The 17,514-nt window shown below is 37.4% G+C and overlaps 1 long non-coding RNA gene across 1 annotated transcript; it reads right to left on the bottom strand.

Moving 5' to 3' along the window:
- Positions 1–48: 48 nt before the first annotated feature.
- LOC309492770 lies at positions 49–5,043 on the bottom strand. The gene is made up of 6 exons (XR_014203697.1): positions 4,949–5,043; positions 4,795–4,874; positions 4,525–4,614; positions 3,774–3,791; positions 154–170; positions 49–64 (listed from the first exon to the last, which is right to left on the bottom strand). It is a non-coding gene; the product is annotated as an uncharacterized lncRNA (long non-coding RNA).
- Between the last annotated feature and the right edge of the window lie 12,471 nt (positions 5,044–17,514).

The raw sequence follows: 17,514 nt of genomic DNA, 5'->3' as shown, positions 1-17,514 counted from the left end.
ATGCGATTTGTTTGAGGAATCAGTCATGTGACTATAGTTTCACAACTTCATTGGCAGAGGCCACCTGAAAAAAAATCAAAACCATCAATCTCAAAGGACCATACATTACTCTTTATTGTAGGATTGGATGAACGGCATTTTGAAAAGACTCACTTTTGATCTCTTAATACCTGGGATGGGCAGTATTTCAGATACATGTATTTAAAATACGTATTTTAAATACAAAATACTATTTTGTATTTTGTATTTTAAAGCCTTTGAAAAAATCAAATGTATTTTGTATTTAAATACATTTAAGATGAGTATTTTTGTATTTTCAAAATACATAAAATACTTTTTGCCATTCAACCTCTTTATCAGGGTACTGATTTTGTGCATCACCTAGTTCAGACATTCACTAGCTCAACATTGGATCAGCGATTTTTTTATTTTTTATTTTTTTTATTTTTTTTGGAATAAGGTGAGAATGTCATGATCAATTCTACTTGTTGATTAAAATTAAAATAGTGCATTATTCACTTCAGTTAACATGAACGAATAAAAGAGCACAGACAAGTGGGAAAATAGCGTTAGCCAATCAGTCTTGACCCAGGGCCGCGGGAAGTGGGGGTGCTGGGGGTGCTGCAGCACCCCCTGTTTTCACAGAATTGTAAATGCAACGCATATGTTTGTTCATTAAAATGTATAAATTTTTAGCATTTAGTCATTTATTTGTAATAAACACTTTAAGTGGGCTATTTAAAAATTGTTATTTATATGTTAAATTATCTTTTTAAAACATAAGCGCAGAGTGTTACGTAATATTGTGTGTGTTTGTGTTTCGAAAGAATTTGTCCGCAGCTGCTCAAAAAACAAAAAAAACAAAAAAAAAAAAACGTCAAAAACCCCACTGTCAGTGTTTTGTAAGGAACAGGCAAATATGTAAAATATAGCAGGAGACATTTTAATTGTTTACTAATAAAACAGTTATTTTTTATGTCAGTGTCGGCTAGACAGATGAAGTTGACGACTCGCGATCTTCGCAGCGCCAGAGAGAAATGCACATTTCATACGAATTGCATAAGCAGCGCAGTCTGTTTTCTTTCGTTTTGAATTGTTCTGCTTAAAAGTAGACATTTCAAGCTATCTATAGCCTATGTCTCAGGTCTGTGAGGCAATAGGCTACCTTATAGGCCTACGCTGAGTTTCATTATGAGACGAGCTCCAGGGCTGCGTTTCCCAAAAGCATCGTAAGCCTAAGTTGATCGTAAAAACGATCGTACGACTGATCTTAATATTACGGTCTGTTTCCCAAAAGCATCGTAGCTTAAGTAGCACTTGAAAATCTTCGTAGAACTACGAGTGCTCTGGAGTAATCGTACATCCCCAAGTGCATCGTAAGAAGACAGATTTATGAGGACACCTGCAGGACAACCGGCAGATTACACTTTTATCTAGATTTAACAGATTACACTGCAAAGTGAGTACAAATATAAGGTTTTGATTGTACTTTTTTATTGTACACTTTATTGTACTTTTTTTTTAATGAATGTATAAATTAAATAATAAAAAAGGGAAGAAAAAATACACATCTAAATTAAATTAATGAACAAAATAAAATCATAAAAGAACGAAGCAATGTGGGAAATATACTTCAAAGACTGGGCAAAATATGGATGAATAATAAATAAAAAAATCGGTCAATGACTTGCTGACGTGCACGAAAACCAGCCATGTATTGGGCATTTCTTGCGGACCTCCTTCCTTGATCTTTGAACACCCCGGGTTGCAGTTAGTTTGCAATGTCCACCCAGATGTTTTGTTTTTCCTTATTTGTATGGTGTCCTTTAAATCTGTTAAAAATAACATCTTTGTTTCGCCTCTAAAATTAGGCCTACATTAATTTAATCTTTTTTGAAAGGTATCTTTTCTTGTTTGTCTTTTTGTTCATACATTTTGTCAGTAGGCTATCTCTGCCTGAATGTAGACTTTAGACTTGTCTTGATTGCTAATCCACAGATGATGATTATTAGGTTAAACCTAATAATTAAGGCTAAACGTTCAGAATACGATTCCATATAAGGTTGTATTTCAGCACTTCGCGAATGGACAGCGACTCTTAAGTAGCACGTAAAACGCGTTCTCGCGCGTTCATGTTAAGTGCACTTTTGGGAAACGCTCGTGGAATTGCTGCGAGCGTTCGTAACCTTGCACGTAGAAAGCGCTCTTAAGAGCTAAGATACATCGTTATCGGGAAACCCGGCCCCAGGTTCGCCAGCGCCTCCGTATCCTGATTAGGCCTATTTATTTTCCAATAGCCTATATTTAGGCTACTTCTTATTAAATCCAGACAATTTGTTGATGAAACATCGATTAAAATTAAGATACAATTAATACAAAACGAAATTAAATTTAAAGACAGGCTTTGTGCTTTCAGTTTGAGGTCTCTGTGAAAGTTTTAAAACATTATTTTAGTGCCACTTTAGAGCGCTCACGTCCGTAACGGAGAACTGTCTGTAACATTTTTTTATTTATTTTTTGTGAAATAAATTTCTAAAAAAATGCGACTTAGTCCAGTGCGACTTAGGCTATAGATGTTTTTTTCTTCCCCGTGGCGCATTTTGTGACTGATATGCGACTCCGGAGCAATAAAATAAAAGGGACTCCGGAATAAAGCATGAATCAATAAAGTAAAAAATGTGATGTGCAGTCAGGTTTGAGTGTGTGCGTTTTTTGAGGAGTTTTATAGTCTTGATATTGTTTCTTATTCAAAAGTGGTGACCCCCCCCCCCCCCCCAAAAAAAACAGCACCCCCAACCTAAAACCTCTTCCCGCGGCCCTGTCTTGACCGGTTGGTGTTTAAAGCATTACTGCATGTTAGGGCTGGGTGATATGACATATCATAGTGATGATATAAAGTGTGAATTGATGGAACTTTTTCTAAATCGTTTACATAGATGGGCCTATTTGAGGGGTAAGCAAATATCCGTGCAGCTTTTAGTGGGCAGGAATTACTGGAACGTTGGAGTGGAAAAACAAACACTGATGAATGATCCATCACAAACATCTTCAGCTTTTAGTTTTATTGTACATAAATAGTGTCAAATGAATCTAAATTAATTCTAATTTAAAAATGTAGATACACTTTCTAATTTGAATAAACTTATAGAAACAAATAAACTAAAATTACTAAAAAGCATTGGACTACCTGAGAAAAAAAAACAAACAAAAAAACTCAAAAGAGTTTGAAATTCAGTTTATGCTGTGGAATCAAAACTGATATTGAGAATTGTGAAACCATGATATTGTTACTGTGACATAAAATTGAGATTTTGGTCATACCGCCCATCCATTTACTTTGCTAGATAGCAGAAAAGGTTCCCACAGTTTTACATACAGTATGAATTTTTTAATTATGTTCACCACAAGTAATAGACTACATTGGAACCAGAAATAAGTATATAAATGGCTGCTATTTTGCATAAGTTTATTTGTAATTTCCAGAAAGAAAGAAAGAAAGAAAGAAAGAAAGAAAGAGCAGAGATGTGGTTGTCAGTGTAATGTAAAGTCAGGCCTGTGTAGTTTCTTCATTCACTGTGACCTATACCTGCACTGGATGGCCAATTTCACATGTATTTTGTGTATTTTCAAAATACAAAATACTGTATTTGTATTTAAATACATTTTTTCACTCAGTATTTTGTATTTGTATTTAAATACATTTTTCCACACAGTATTTTGTATTTGTATTTTAAATACATTTCCATGTATTTATGCCCATCTCTGCTTAATACCTGGTTCTCCATGGATCCCTATACAAATAAGTGTACATTTTAATATATAAATATAGTATATAAACACTACTGTTCAAACGTATGGAATCAGTACGATTTTTTTTTTAAAGGATTTGACATGCAAGGACACATGACATTGATCAGCAAAAGACATTTATAATGTTACAAAAGATTTCCTTTTTTAAATAAATGCTTTTCTTTTGCTGGTCTATTTATCAAGAGTCCTGAAAAAATGTATCACGTTAAGCAGCACATCTGTTTTCAACACTGATAATTGTAATAAATGTTTATTGAGCAGGAACGATCATGTGACACTGAAGACTGGAGTAATGATGCTGAAAATTCAGCTTTGCATCATAGGAAGAAATTACATTTTAAAATAAATTTTGTTTTTGTCTCGCTGAATTTTGTCCTAATTTGTAAGTCGCTTTGGATAAAGGCGTCTGCTAAATGACTAAATGTAAATGTAAATGTAAATATTATTTTAAATTCTATTAAAATTTCTCAATATTACTGTTTTTACTGAAATTTTGTTTAAATAAATGAGTGTATATATATATATATATATATATATATATATATATATATATATATATATATATATATATATATCTGCTGTCAAATCAATTAATTGTGATTAAACACAAACATAAACGCTATATACACATACTTACTTCTACATAAAATAATATATTTTAAAATATCTATATTTTTTTTAATCTTTACTCTTTTTGTTATAGATCTCTCTTACCCAGTCCCAACTCCATCTCTCCTGGTGGAAGCTGGAAAGATGGAAGGCATCCGGGAACACTGCATGGAGACAGACTAACACCCAATGTGCCTGTTAAAACAACAATATATATATAACTGTACCGGTATATAAAATGTCAGTGTGTGTATATATATATAGTATATTACATAGCACAGTGGTTGGACTTTCACAATTACACTTTTTTTTTTATTTAGAACTGCAACATTTAAGCTATAACAACCCAAATGGTACTATGCTGGTCTTTCTCACCAATATTTTTTGTTGCTTTGTTCACCCATGCAACAATTTCATCCAAAGGACAGCCCTTTCTCTGCTAGAGCTCCAGCTAGCTAAAAAGAAAAATGGCATTTATTAAAAAACAATAAAATTGATTAATATAGCCATGTCAAGCTGATTCTGGTACCTTATGAATGAACACAGTTCCACACAAGCCTCTCCTGCCGGCCTTGCTGGGCTGAGCGAAGGCGCAGTCATCGGCCACAATCACCATGTCCACCTCAGTTTGGTTTGAAATGTGCTGGGGACAGAGACACATTCGGAAGTGCATTTTCAGAAGTGCTGGGTACAATGACGCATTAATTTTTTTCTCTTTCGCGTAGGTCATGTTTTGAAAGACGATGTCCTGTAGCTTACTAATGTAAATAAATAAAAAATGATACAAAAATGTGATGATGTCCGACTCTTCTTTTATGAAGAAGAAAGCCTTAACTTTTCAAAAAGCATTAGACATATGACCCACTATTCTGCTTCATAAGTAGGCTACCATGTTGACAATATGACATGACGTGGTTGAATGTACGTAAGGGACTGTTCGTTTTTTAGGGGCTACCGGAGGAGTTTTGAGATCTAAAGTCAAAATAGACTTGACCCTCCATTCGCCAGCAATGAAAAAAGGCATGTTCCTCCCCGATAATTTATTGGATTACTTCTGTAGCCTACTGGTTTGCGTTTGGCAAAGATGTTCAGATAGCCATTGTTTTTTTTATGACAAACGACTTAAACTCTGCTAGTTTCTCATCTTACTAGGGCTGTGACAGACCAAACCCACGAATCGGTTCGTATCACGATTTTAGATTTTTGATTAGAAAAAAATGTCCATGTTTTCGGTGCTGATGCGGTGGTGACGCGTTCATGTAACATGTGGGTGGCGCTGCCAATAAAGCACATAAAAGCTGTCACAAAGAACCGGCAAATGTAATGATTTTGAATATGTCAAATATAGCAAGGAGACATTTTAATTGTTTATTAATAAACAAGTGTTTTCTGTGTCAGTGTCGGCTGCAAAGATGAAGTTGACGATGCTGACTCGCGATCTTCGTAGTAGTGAACACGCCAGAGAGAAATGCACATTTCATACAGATTACATAAGCAGAGAACAGTCTGTTTTCTTTCATTTTGAATTGTTCTGTTTAAAAGTACACATTTCAAGCTTTCTATTTATTTCTCAGGTCTGTGAGGCAAGTATACCTTATACGCTGAGTTTCGGTTCATTTATGAGATGAGCTCCAGTTCACGTGCCGGCGCCTCCGTGTCTTGAAGATCTAACGGTCCCTAAACAATGATTACCAAATTTCTCTCTCATATTGCTCCTCATAACCACTGAAAACGGTAAAAAAATTCCAAAACCAAGAATCAAAAGTCAAAAGATTATGGACGTTATCTGACATTAAGCGTTTCTGCTTCACATTTTCAACAGGGCAGCAGAGCGGCTGTGGGTTGACTCCCCACTAGGGATGGGCATGATTAATCGACGATCGATAATTGATCGTTAAGAATTTCGTCGATCACGTTTATTTGTTATCGATTAAACTAATGCAGGTTGCGTTGCGTAGTGTGAGTCTTGAAGCAATGGAATTAATTTTAGCGCGGAGGTACCTGTGCATCCCGGCAACGTCAGTCCCCTCAGAGCGGGTATTTTCAGCGGCTGGACTGGCTGTCACCAGGTTGCGGTCGCGTCTAAACCCAGATCATGTCAACATCATGCTTATCTTTCTCAACAGAAATCAGTAGACTGGTGCAGAAGTTCTATGGGAACTTCATGCGTTTTCTCAGATCGGATAGCTATCTGATTTATCAAAACGATTCCATTTACAACTGGTCACATAAATGTGTTTTTGCAAAACGGATATAAATCCGATCTTGAATTCCCGCGCTATATGCATATTTAAATTGTTGCACGTCATCGAAAGCAACTGATATGAGCTGCATTTTATTGATCATCAGCGAAAATGTCTAAATCAAAGACCGCAACAAGATATTGCGGCAACAGCCCTGGTAAGATCATTTCGGTTCTTAACTTTTAATGAAGATGATTGTGTGTTGATGAATGACTTTCACTTTGATTTGCGATAGTTTGCACGTTGGCTTGATGAATAGATGCTCATCTGTGGTGATGCGTGTTGAAGTAGCGTCGTCATATCTGGATATAACATGACATATAGCCTATAACACGCTCTCACACGTTTATTTCTTATCATTTTTGGGATAAGTCAAATTTACATATGTGGTTTCAACAACCAGATGCATTTACTCTTGTCCAGTTTCGTCTGGAATGCGTCTCAGATCTCCTCCTGAAGTGGTTTGAGCGATCGGATTTAAATCCGTCTCGAATGCGTTTCGGAGGGCATTTAGATTTGGTCTTTTCACGACCGGATAGCTATCAGATCACAGAAAACGGATGAAGTGGCCATGGGTCTCTGTTTAAGAACGCCGGCTCGCAGCTGCAGGTTCCGCTGGTTTAGAGCACCGCAGGAATCTTCAAGTCTACCGAACGTCCAGTTTCACTGCCACAAGTTGATCTTCTTGTAATAAAGATCTCATCGAGGACAAACAAACTGTATTTTTGTATTTTCATTGCATTTTTAATTTATAAAAAGTTAAAGAAATAATGAATTTCAATATAAAAATATTAATGATTAATCGATAGTCGATCGTTAATTCTCCCGACGATCGACTAAGAAAATGTAATCGAATGCCCATCCCTACTCCCCACGGTTCTCATGGGCTTTATAAGTCCTAACGTGAAAAAGCTTTACGTGGTTTAATGTACCGAAACAACGATCACCAAATTTATCTCATATTGGTCCTCATAACCACTGAAAACTGTCCAAAAATCTAACCCAAAGTCCAATTATTATGGACGTTGTTAAAAGTGGTGGGTACAAAATGACTCATGACGAAATCTGGTGGGTACCACCGTCCCCACCGAAATCGACGCCTATGCTGTTTATATATGTAAATAAAAGCCTAAATTTAATCTGTTCATCATATAACGCAAACGAGTCTCTTCAGAAAATTTGGACTAAATTCATATGGATTAGTTTTACGATCTCTTAAAACCCTTTAAGATACGCAACATGAAAAAAGCAAAGGAAAAATGATTTCTTTGCATTTTTTATTCAATTATGATAACAATAACAACAATAAATTTTTTAATTTTTTATTAGACCCTACAGTATTTTAGATACAGTCCTCTACCAAACGGTTGAGACATCTGTTCATAATAAAAGAACAACATTCAGAGCAAGTCATATTAAGTGCAATTTCTTGACCAATAAAAAATGTGATGGCTGCTATTGATGGCTCCAAACACATCAATTGTGTGTGTGTGTGTGTGTGTGCGTGCTGGTGCAAAACTTCACCCAAGATTTGATTAGTACGGAGCCCCCCTAGTCCCACTTTGTCAAAAAAATTTATTATAACTATCTCGTGGCCTCAAGATAGTAACTCATGGCCTCAAGATAGTAACTCGTGGCCTCAAGATAGTATCTCGTGGCCTCACTCGTGGCCTCAAGATAGTAACTCGTGGCCTCATGATACTATCTCGTGGCCTCAAGATAGTATCTTGTGGCCTCAAGATAGTATCTTGTGGCCTCAAGATAGTAACGCGTGGCCTCAAGATAGTATCTCGTGGCCTCAAGATAGTATCTTGTGGCCTCAAGATAGTAACTCGTGGCCTCAAGATAGTAACTCGTGGCCTCATTATACTATCTCGTGGCCTCAAGATAGTATCTCGTGGCCTCAAGATAGTATCTCGTGGCCTCAAGATAGTAACTCGTGGCCTCAAGATAGTAACTCGTGGCCTCATGATACTATCTCGTGGCCTCATGATAGTAACTCTTGGCCTCAAGATAGTAACTTGTGGCCTCAAGATAGTATCTCGTGGCGTCAAGATAGTATCTCGTGGCCTCAAGATAGTATCTCGTGGCCTCATGATAGTAACTCGTGGCCTCAAGATAGTAACTCGTGGCCTCAAGATAGAAGAGGCCACGAGATAGTATCTTGACGCCACGAGTTACTATCTTGAGCCCACGTACTAGGGGGGCTCCGTAAAAAATGCCATTATTTTATATGAAAAAGTTAATAATTGTATTTTATTTAGAAAATATTTTAGTTTGTCTTGTATATTTTTTTTATTAGATCAGATAACATTTTAAGCTGTTTTATGGTCATGTTACAATGTGCCCCTCACATGTTACAATGTACCCCACCTATGGGGCATGTTGTCACATTTCACTTCCATTCTTTCGGGGTATATCAAGAAAAAAGTATATACTGTATTAATAAAACAAAACCACATAATTGTACTAGACATGTGGGAAATTAATGTGGGAAAAAATAAATACTCTGAACCATAAGTAGATTTACACAAACTGAGAAAGTCAAAAAGTGTTACTTTGTGCCCCGCTCTCCCAGAAATGGTGAAAAAATTATATTGATCAAACATTTTTCATCAAATATGTAATTGAATAATATTAAATTAATCATTTTAACAACACTAACCCTTTTGTTCATTGTAAATAGCTCATTTTACCAACATTAGCTCATTTGACCAACATTAGCTAGCTTCTCTACCATAAAATGACAACTCAACTGTTTGGTAGAGCATGTTTTGAAAAAATTATTTGACCCTTATAAGACTTATTTTTGTTTAATTAAGTTACATAATTCTGTTTAATAACTCCTCTGAAACGATAATATGTCAACAAAATAGTATTACCTTTAAAAGTCCCGCCGATATGCGTCATCAAAGGATGAGTACATTTTCGCTGTGTCACGTGCTGTTTGAAGGAACACTGAAAAAGCATGCTGCTCACAGACACAGTGCCATCTAGTGGATTTTTTTTTTAGCATTGCACAACTACACCAAACGATAGAGATGGCTCATTCAGGTTGAGTTAAAGGGATAGTTCACTTTAAAATTACATTTTGGTATGTTTTAGCTTACCTCAAGGGCATCCAAGATGTAGGTGTCTTTTTTTCCGCAGTAGTTTCAATTTTGATATTTTTAGGTCAAACCGTTCTTGTCTGTCAGTCAAATAATGCAGGTCTATGGTCACCACCTCAAAGAGCATGCACAGAGTCCAAATTAAAACAATTCCACATCGTCCAAATTAAACAATTCCCCATCGTAAGTACACATTGATGGCCTAAGACACGAAACGAGCGGTTTGTGTGAGAAAACGAACAGTATTTATATCGTTTTTACCGCTTGAACACAGCCACGTCCAAGTGATCTGAGAGCGTGGGCGGGTATAGATATATACAATAGAAGTCGCCTTGGCTACTGCAGTTCATTGGAACGAAACCGTAGCCAAGGCGACTTCTATCAATGTGTACTTACGACGGGGAATTGTTTTAATTTGGACTCTGTGCATGCTCTTTGAGATAGTGACCATAGACCTGCATTATATGACTGACAGACAAGAACGGTTTGACCTAAAAATATCAAAATTGAAACTACTGTGGAAAAAAAGACACCTACATCTTGAATGCCCTTGAGGTAAGCTAAAACATACCAAAATTTTATTTCAAAGTGAACTATCCCTTTAAGCTTGATGCATTTTTCAATGAAATATAGTGACTTAAAGTGTGGTCTACCAAATGGTTGAGTAGTACCTTAAAGGGCTTTTTGAAGCATCAAAGTGGTAGTTGCATTGCTGTCAAAGGAGGGATAGAAATAGGTCCGATTTTATTAAAAAATATCTTCATTTGTGTTCTGAACTGAAGACGAACGAAATTCTTACGGGTTTGAGGGTGAGTCATTTTCAAACAGAATTGTCATTTTTGGTTGAACTATCCCATTAATTCTGAGTTTTAATCTCCTAAATAAATCCTGCTTTTATGACAAAAATGACCAATGCATGACCAATTATTCTCTAGTGTATGTTTGTAGAAACAATAATAATAATCAAAATAATACTAAAATAGTAAAGTACTCATATCCAATTTTTCCTCTCTTTATTATTAAATCAGCAATATAACTAAGCACATATCTCATTTACACAACATTGATGTTCTTCATCATTCATATATATATATATATACATATATTATCATTGTTATTATTATTTATTTTTTACCAGATCATTATGCTCAAAGTGTTTATCTAATGCAAGCAAATGAACAAAACTAACAAATACAAAGTTATATTTGAAGAAACTTTGCAAAAGACTACATTTGAATTAAACATAAAGGCCCCCGCATTTTTATGGTTAATCTTTTCTAGTGAATGGAAATTTCTTTTGCTTGGACAGAAAGAGAATGGATTGCATTACACTGCTTGGTCGCATTATCCATAAATTGATGCCCGCTAGCAAGCAATAAGTATAGTTTGACAAATGTCCATTCATAATGATCAGGAAACATTCCAGGCTATATGGAAGAGATATGCAAACTAGAATGCCAGTGATAATTACAAATGCCCTCTTTTTCTGGTGGTGCATCCCTTCCTTCTGTGTTTCACCCGGACTTGGTCTCAACAGGATCTTGAGGACTCCTAGACTACAAGTAGTGATCACCAACAGGCTGATTGCTAGAGAACAAGTGTAGACCTCAGTTTGCCCGCGTGGATAGGTCCAAACAGAAAGTCCTCCATAAACTAAAATCAGCATCCAGACCAGTCCAGCACTGATATATCTGTGCTTCACAAAGGCTGGGTTGCGGTACATCGCAGGATGAGCCACAGCCATGTAGCGCTCAACACAAATCAAGCTGTTCATAAGGGGTCGTCCAACCAGGTAGCTTCCAGAAAATAATGTAGCAATGGTCATTGTGTATTCATAGTTAAAGAGAAAGGCAACCATAGAAACGCAATAACGTACCATCACAAAAACCTCTAGTGCAGAAAGGTTCATTGTAAAGATTTCTGAGGCTGCCAGACGTCCCCTAATCCTAATATTACTTGTGCCCAGCCAGAGGACCCAGATTTGGATGGGCAGGAGGAAAATGAAGTCTAGTGCTATTACAGAAAGTTGAAGTGGGATGGAGATGGAGTCTGTGCATCGGAACCCAAAAGAAGATGTTTGGTTCTTGGAGACAGTGCTGTTCATGTTTCTCTTCAAGTTAAATACGCAAGAGTTCCTAAAGGACATCGAGAACAACAAATAATGGAATAGTAGCAATGAAAATACATTCCAATGTAAAACAACAAGACCAAGAAATGTATTCAGTATATTACACTGACCTGATGTTGGACAGATCAGAGTGATTTCAGTGTCGTTCCTGCAGTGTTGATTTTCTCACGTTGGTTTCATCATATATGTCACATTTGTTTGCATCTGTATCTCTATGTGTGCTTTATGAAAGGAAAATATGCAAATATGGAATGAAAAGCAGCATTTTAAAAACATGTGTTCATTTGAGTATGTGTTCACAGTTTTATGTTGCAGAATTTGACTGTAAATGTCATATTTACTGCTCTGGACAATAAGATTGATGTGTATTGTGTCCATGGACATTTGTTTTATCGTTTTTGAGTAAAATCTGTGAATGTATTAGGTAGTGCTTGGCTTGTCACTTTTTTGCCTTTACATTGGCGGTAAAAAAAATGTTTTATTAAAGACGTGTCTAATGCTCACCAAGGCTACATTTGATGAAAAATACAGTAAACAGTAATATTGTGAATTTTTTTATTTATTATTTTAATATGTAATATATTCCTGTAATGGCACAGCATCATTACTCATACATGATCCTTCAGAAATCATTCTAATATCCTGATTTTCTGCAAGAAACCTTTCTTATTATATCAATGTTGAAAACAGTTTGCTTTATATTGTAGAAACTGCGATACATTCCCATTTAAAGGTTTGGTGTAAGATAGATCATTTAAAAACAGAAATGAATACTTTTATTCAACAAGGATGCATTAAACTGATTCATTCTATTTCAAATGCTGTTCTTTTGAACTTTCTATTTATCAAAGAATCTTAAAGAAATATGGCAGTTTCCACAAAAATACAGTTTTTAACATTGATAATAATAAGAACCATCATTAATAATTGAGCACCATTAATAATTGATCATATATTAATCAGCATATTAGAATAATTTCTGAAGGATCATGTGACACTGAAGATTTGTAATGATGAAGGAAAGTGAAGAAAATTCAGCTTTCCATCACAAGAATAAATTACATTTTAATTTGTAATAATATTTAACAATATTATTGTTTATACTGTTTTTGATCAAATAAATTCAGTCTTGAAAAGCATATGAGACTTCTTTCAAGAACATTAAAACATTTTAATTATTCCAGTGTAAGTAGTGTGGCAACAGGAACCAAAAGGAGAGGAGAGAAGGGAAGGGGATCAGGACTCCCCCCCATCCCAGGTTGGGATAATTATGAGAAGATGGGGTGGTGAGAGGATGCTGTAAAACTTTCATATGCTGCGTTCTAGTCCAAAATTGTCATACCCTTCACTCGCTAACTTCCCTCCGTCTCGTTCACTCGGATGTACGTCATTGCTTACGTTGCACGAGTGCCCACTACTGGCGGAACTGCAATGGGCTGAATTGGAACGTCCTAAGCCCTTGATCACTTGGAACCAGCTATGGAGTTGATTTATTATTTAATTTTTTTTCCTTTAAGAATTTGTTTAATGCAGCATCCAAATGTTTATAGGTGTATTTGAGTTGTTTTAAATAAATACAAATTATAATTAATATATCATAGAGTTTTCTGTTGTGGTGGTGATTAGACGAGATATGTGGTGATGTCACAATCGTACTGCATTGTGGGACATATAGGTGCCTGAAGTGTACATTTGAAGTAGACTCGCTCCCTTGGTCAAAATCGAGGGAACGAGGGTCTGTCCATATAAACTTCCCTCATTCACTTCATGAAGTGGAACGCACTTCAAAATAGCGGCAGGGATTCCCCCGAGGGGAAGTGCTTAAGCCTGGTTCACACGGCAGGATAATTAGGCCGATTTTAGCCCCGATTCACCCCTTCCGACAATCTTAAGGATGCTCCGATTATCGTAAAATAATCTGATCAGATATTCCTGCCGTGTTAAGACTGCTCTCGTCTGCTCGGAAGGACGTCGGGGCCGCTCCGATCTCAAATCGGGGATATCCAACATGTTGGATTTTTTTGGCCCGATTTCTCCTCGTGTGTGGTGTCCCCCGGGGACAAACGAGCACGCAGCCTGTGGACTGTGGCGTGTAGCCAATCAGAAAGCAAGGTGACGAGGCGGCGAGGAAGCACCGGGAAACAAAATCAAAACAGCTGGCGGGATTTTGCGAGATTTCCCGTCTGACCTGGGAATGCTCGGGAGTCAAATCGGTTCATGTGTGATGTGTTGATTTTGGCATGTGGCTCCTGTGGGGTCTCTCAGGTTTGGAAAATCGGCCGACAATTTTAAAATCGTCCCGTGTGAACCAGGCTTTAGGGAAGTTCGCAAGTGCGTGTCTAAAAGTGGACTGGAACACAGCCATAGAACAGAAGTAAGTCTGCTGCATATATACCTCGTCTCGTTAATTGAGTTGATTAACTGAATGTGCTCCTCCTGTGTTAATTAGGTTAATTATCTGAATGTGCTCCTCCCGAACTTTGTTAATAAAACATCATTAATTTACGTGCTTGAAAAAGATAATGTCGTTCCCCTGTAGCCGATTTCTTTCAAATTTCTCACAGACCTCTAAGTCCATGAGTCAAACAGGCCTACCGAGTTTCGTTTCGATCGGCCTCCGTTAGGTGCTCAAACTTCATTGGCCGACGGCGGCCGTGTTTTTTGAGATACGTGAATGTTCTCATCCATCACCTCACCTTGAACAAAGACACGCATGCCCGTTTTCAAGTCAATCGGACTGACTGTTGTGTAGCTAAACTAGCTATAGCTATTTTTGTGTTTTTCTTTTTCATTTTATAGTGCCACTTGGTCCTTTTTCATGTGATCACAGACTAAACTTGTACATACACTAGTCTAGTGTACCGAGTTTGGTGAAGTTATCTCATTTCGTTCAGTTATAGCCGTTTTAGTAAAAGTGGCAACGCCCACTTCGAACACTCTTGCGTCCCGTCACGAACATTAATGGAAATTTCGCTTTTTTTCTATAATTATTGACAACCAGACTTCAGAGAATCTTTCCGAACTGGTTTGGTTCCGATCCGAAAAACCTATAGGACTCACAAAAGTAACATTTTCCAACAATATAAGGTCCTGTATACACCTGGTATTAAGATGTGTTTTGGTCAATCGGATTCGGATCACACGTGGAATACGTTAAATACGGGTGTAAATGGGGTCTAAAACATTTTGAGCTTGTCCACTTTCGAACACTTCCAGAGGTAGTTCAAAACACATTCGACCGGATTGCTTTTGTAGTGTAAACGCTCATAAGATCGAATGTGTTCAAATGCTTAAAAACATAATGGGAAGCGCGCTAGCCAGACGTGATTTAAACTTTGGCTGGAGACCCAAGTTTGATTTGAAGACAAAACACGTACCAAGCACTATGTTCTCTCATCATTCCTGATTTCTAACACTCACTGACAGTGTTCTGCGTGATCTCAATTGCGGCTGTCAGAGCAGAAATGAAAGCTGCTGCTCTCCTTGTTTCTCTGTCATCTCTAGTCATGTAAATATATAAATTGCATGAGCTTATTTTGACCATTAGATTGAAAGATCTGAAAAAGCCCATACGTCTACCCGCTCATAGACCCTCCCCTCGAAGAAATCAGGACAGAAGTGGCTGAAAGTCAACAAAAGAGACGGATTAAAACACCAGGTGTAAATGTAAATTACCTCTCTCGTCTACTTGTGATCTGATCGACCAAAACTGTGGGGTCCCACAAGGGTCCATTTTGGGTCCATTTTGGGTCCCCAAAATTCGGTTCACTCCTTTGTTCATGTCTTCATGCTCAACAAGAGTCTCTATTAAACAGAGCTAAGCTATATTCTCACTCTCACTGTATATGCTCCCGTTGGGAATGATTTTTAAATATGGTATTTCTCACCATCGTATGCAGATGACACAGTTGGATTCCAATGCCATACTCCTTAGGTGTCTGGAGGAAGTAAAGCTGTGGATGGCTGAAAATCTCGTTCAATTAAATGAAAACAAAACGGAAATTATTATTTTTGGTCGCACAGCTGGTAGTCAAATGGTAATCGATAACTTAGGCTCATGGAAGGGGTACCTGCAGAATCAAGTAAAGAACTGGGGAGTCATTTTTGACTCCTCTCTCATTTTTGATCGACAGATAAAGACGGTGGTTCGTAATTGCTTCTTCTATTTAAGAGCAATTGCCAAATTGAAACCAATTCTCTCAGCTAGTGACCTGGAAAACGTTGTCCACATGGTATTTTTTCCCGTCTAGATTATTGTAGTGCACTTTATGTTGGGACCTGTCAAATATACGTTGCCCGCTTGCAGCAAGTACAAAATGCTGCTGCAAGGTTGTTAATGAATGCTGGGAAAACGGATCATGTTACTCCCTCCTTGTTATCTTTTTTAGGTTGGCTACCAAGGATTAGGGTACAGGATACAGTATTTTAGGATAGAGTATAAGATTCTGATATATGTTTTTAAAGCACTTCACGGAATGGCGCCAGAATACTTAGCTGAGCTTATTAAGCCCAGTGTTGGGTGTAACTAATAAGTAATTAGTTACTGTAATTTAATTACTTTTTCCTCAAAAAAGTTAAGTAAGGGATTAACTGTTTAGGAGTTATGAGCGATTTTGTACTTAATTGCTCTAGCGCATCCATCAGGCCGATTAGGGCGAGCCTTGGTGAAGTTGTAGACGGTGTGGGTACTACCATCCCTCAAAGTTTCAAGTCTCTACTACTTACAGTTTGGTCTGCCCAATCACTTTTAGGGCAGAATGTTGATCTTTGAAAATCCTAACAATTACAATAGGGTTTCAGCGATATGTGCTTGAACTCCTAATAATTCTAAAAGATTCATTCAAAATAAATGTAGATGTATTATAGCATCTCTTTATTATTATTCAGAATCATTACACTAATAAGCAGTTGATTTACATTCACACAACATTAGAATTCTCAATATTGTCATACGTTTTATGATACTGTTCTGCCCTTTGGGTATTGTCCTTGTTAGAGTAATTAGGACCTCTAGCGGTCAATTATGGTATTGCAGGCTGAATCAGGAAGTTAGTTTAATAAAGCACATGGTGAAGATTGTTCCAGCTGCAATAATCCTGTTATGGGCGGAATCCTTCCGGGGCGGAAGATGACTCATTGATTGACAACATGGTAACGACTGGACTGGAAACGACTATGAGTAATGAGAGCATAGCACAAGAGAACACCACAGCAACTGTCACAAGTTCCGCTGCAACAGCGGGCCACAAACAGATGCAGGTATGTGTCTGTGGTTGGAGGAAAGTTACATCACACCATGGGTTGAGGATCCACCAGGGGAAGAAGCGGTGTTTGGGTATAGAGAGACAGAGGCCTCGCATTGATCACTTTCTGCGAAAGCGATCAAATCAGTCGAATGAAGCACAGCAACTGGACGCAAACCATAGTTTGCAGTGCATCAGTACCACTGTCATGGAGGATGTAAACTCAAGCACCGAAGTAACAACTGAGGTGGAACCAACAACAGGAGTGGAACTCACCCAGCCTCCCAGACCTGCAGTCGAGAGGAGACTACCAGGGCACAGACCGTATGTGAAGTGGCCTGGCGCCAGTGACAAGAAGTTGTGGGAAACAG

Source organism: Leuciscus leuciscus (genome assembly GCF_965113295.1).
Source record: "Leuciscus leuciscus genome assembly, chromosome: 2".
In the NCBI taxonomy this organism is placed as follows: domain Eukaryota; kingdom Metazoa; phylum Chordata; class Actinopteri; order Cypriniformes; family Leuciscidae; genus Leuciscus; species Leuciscus leuciscus.
This window is presented reverse-complemented; position numbering and strand designations above follow the sequence as displayed.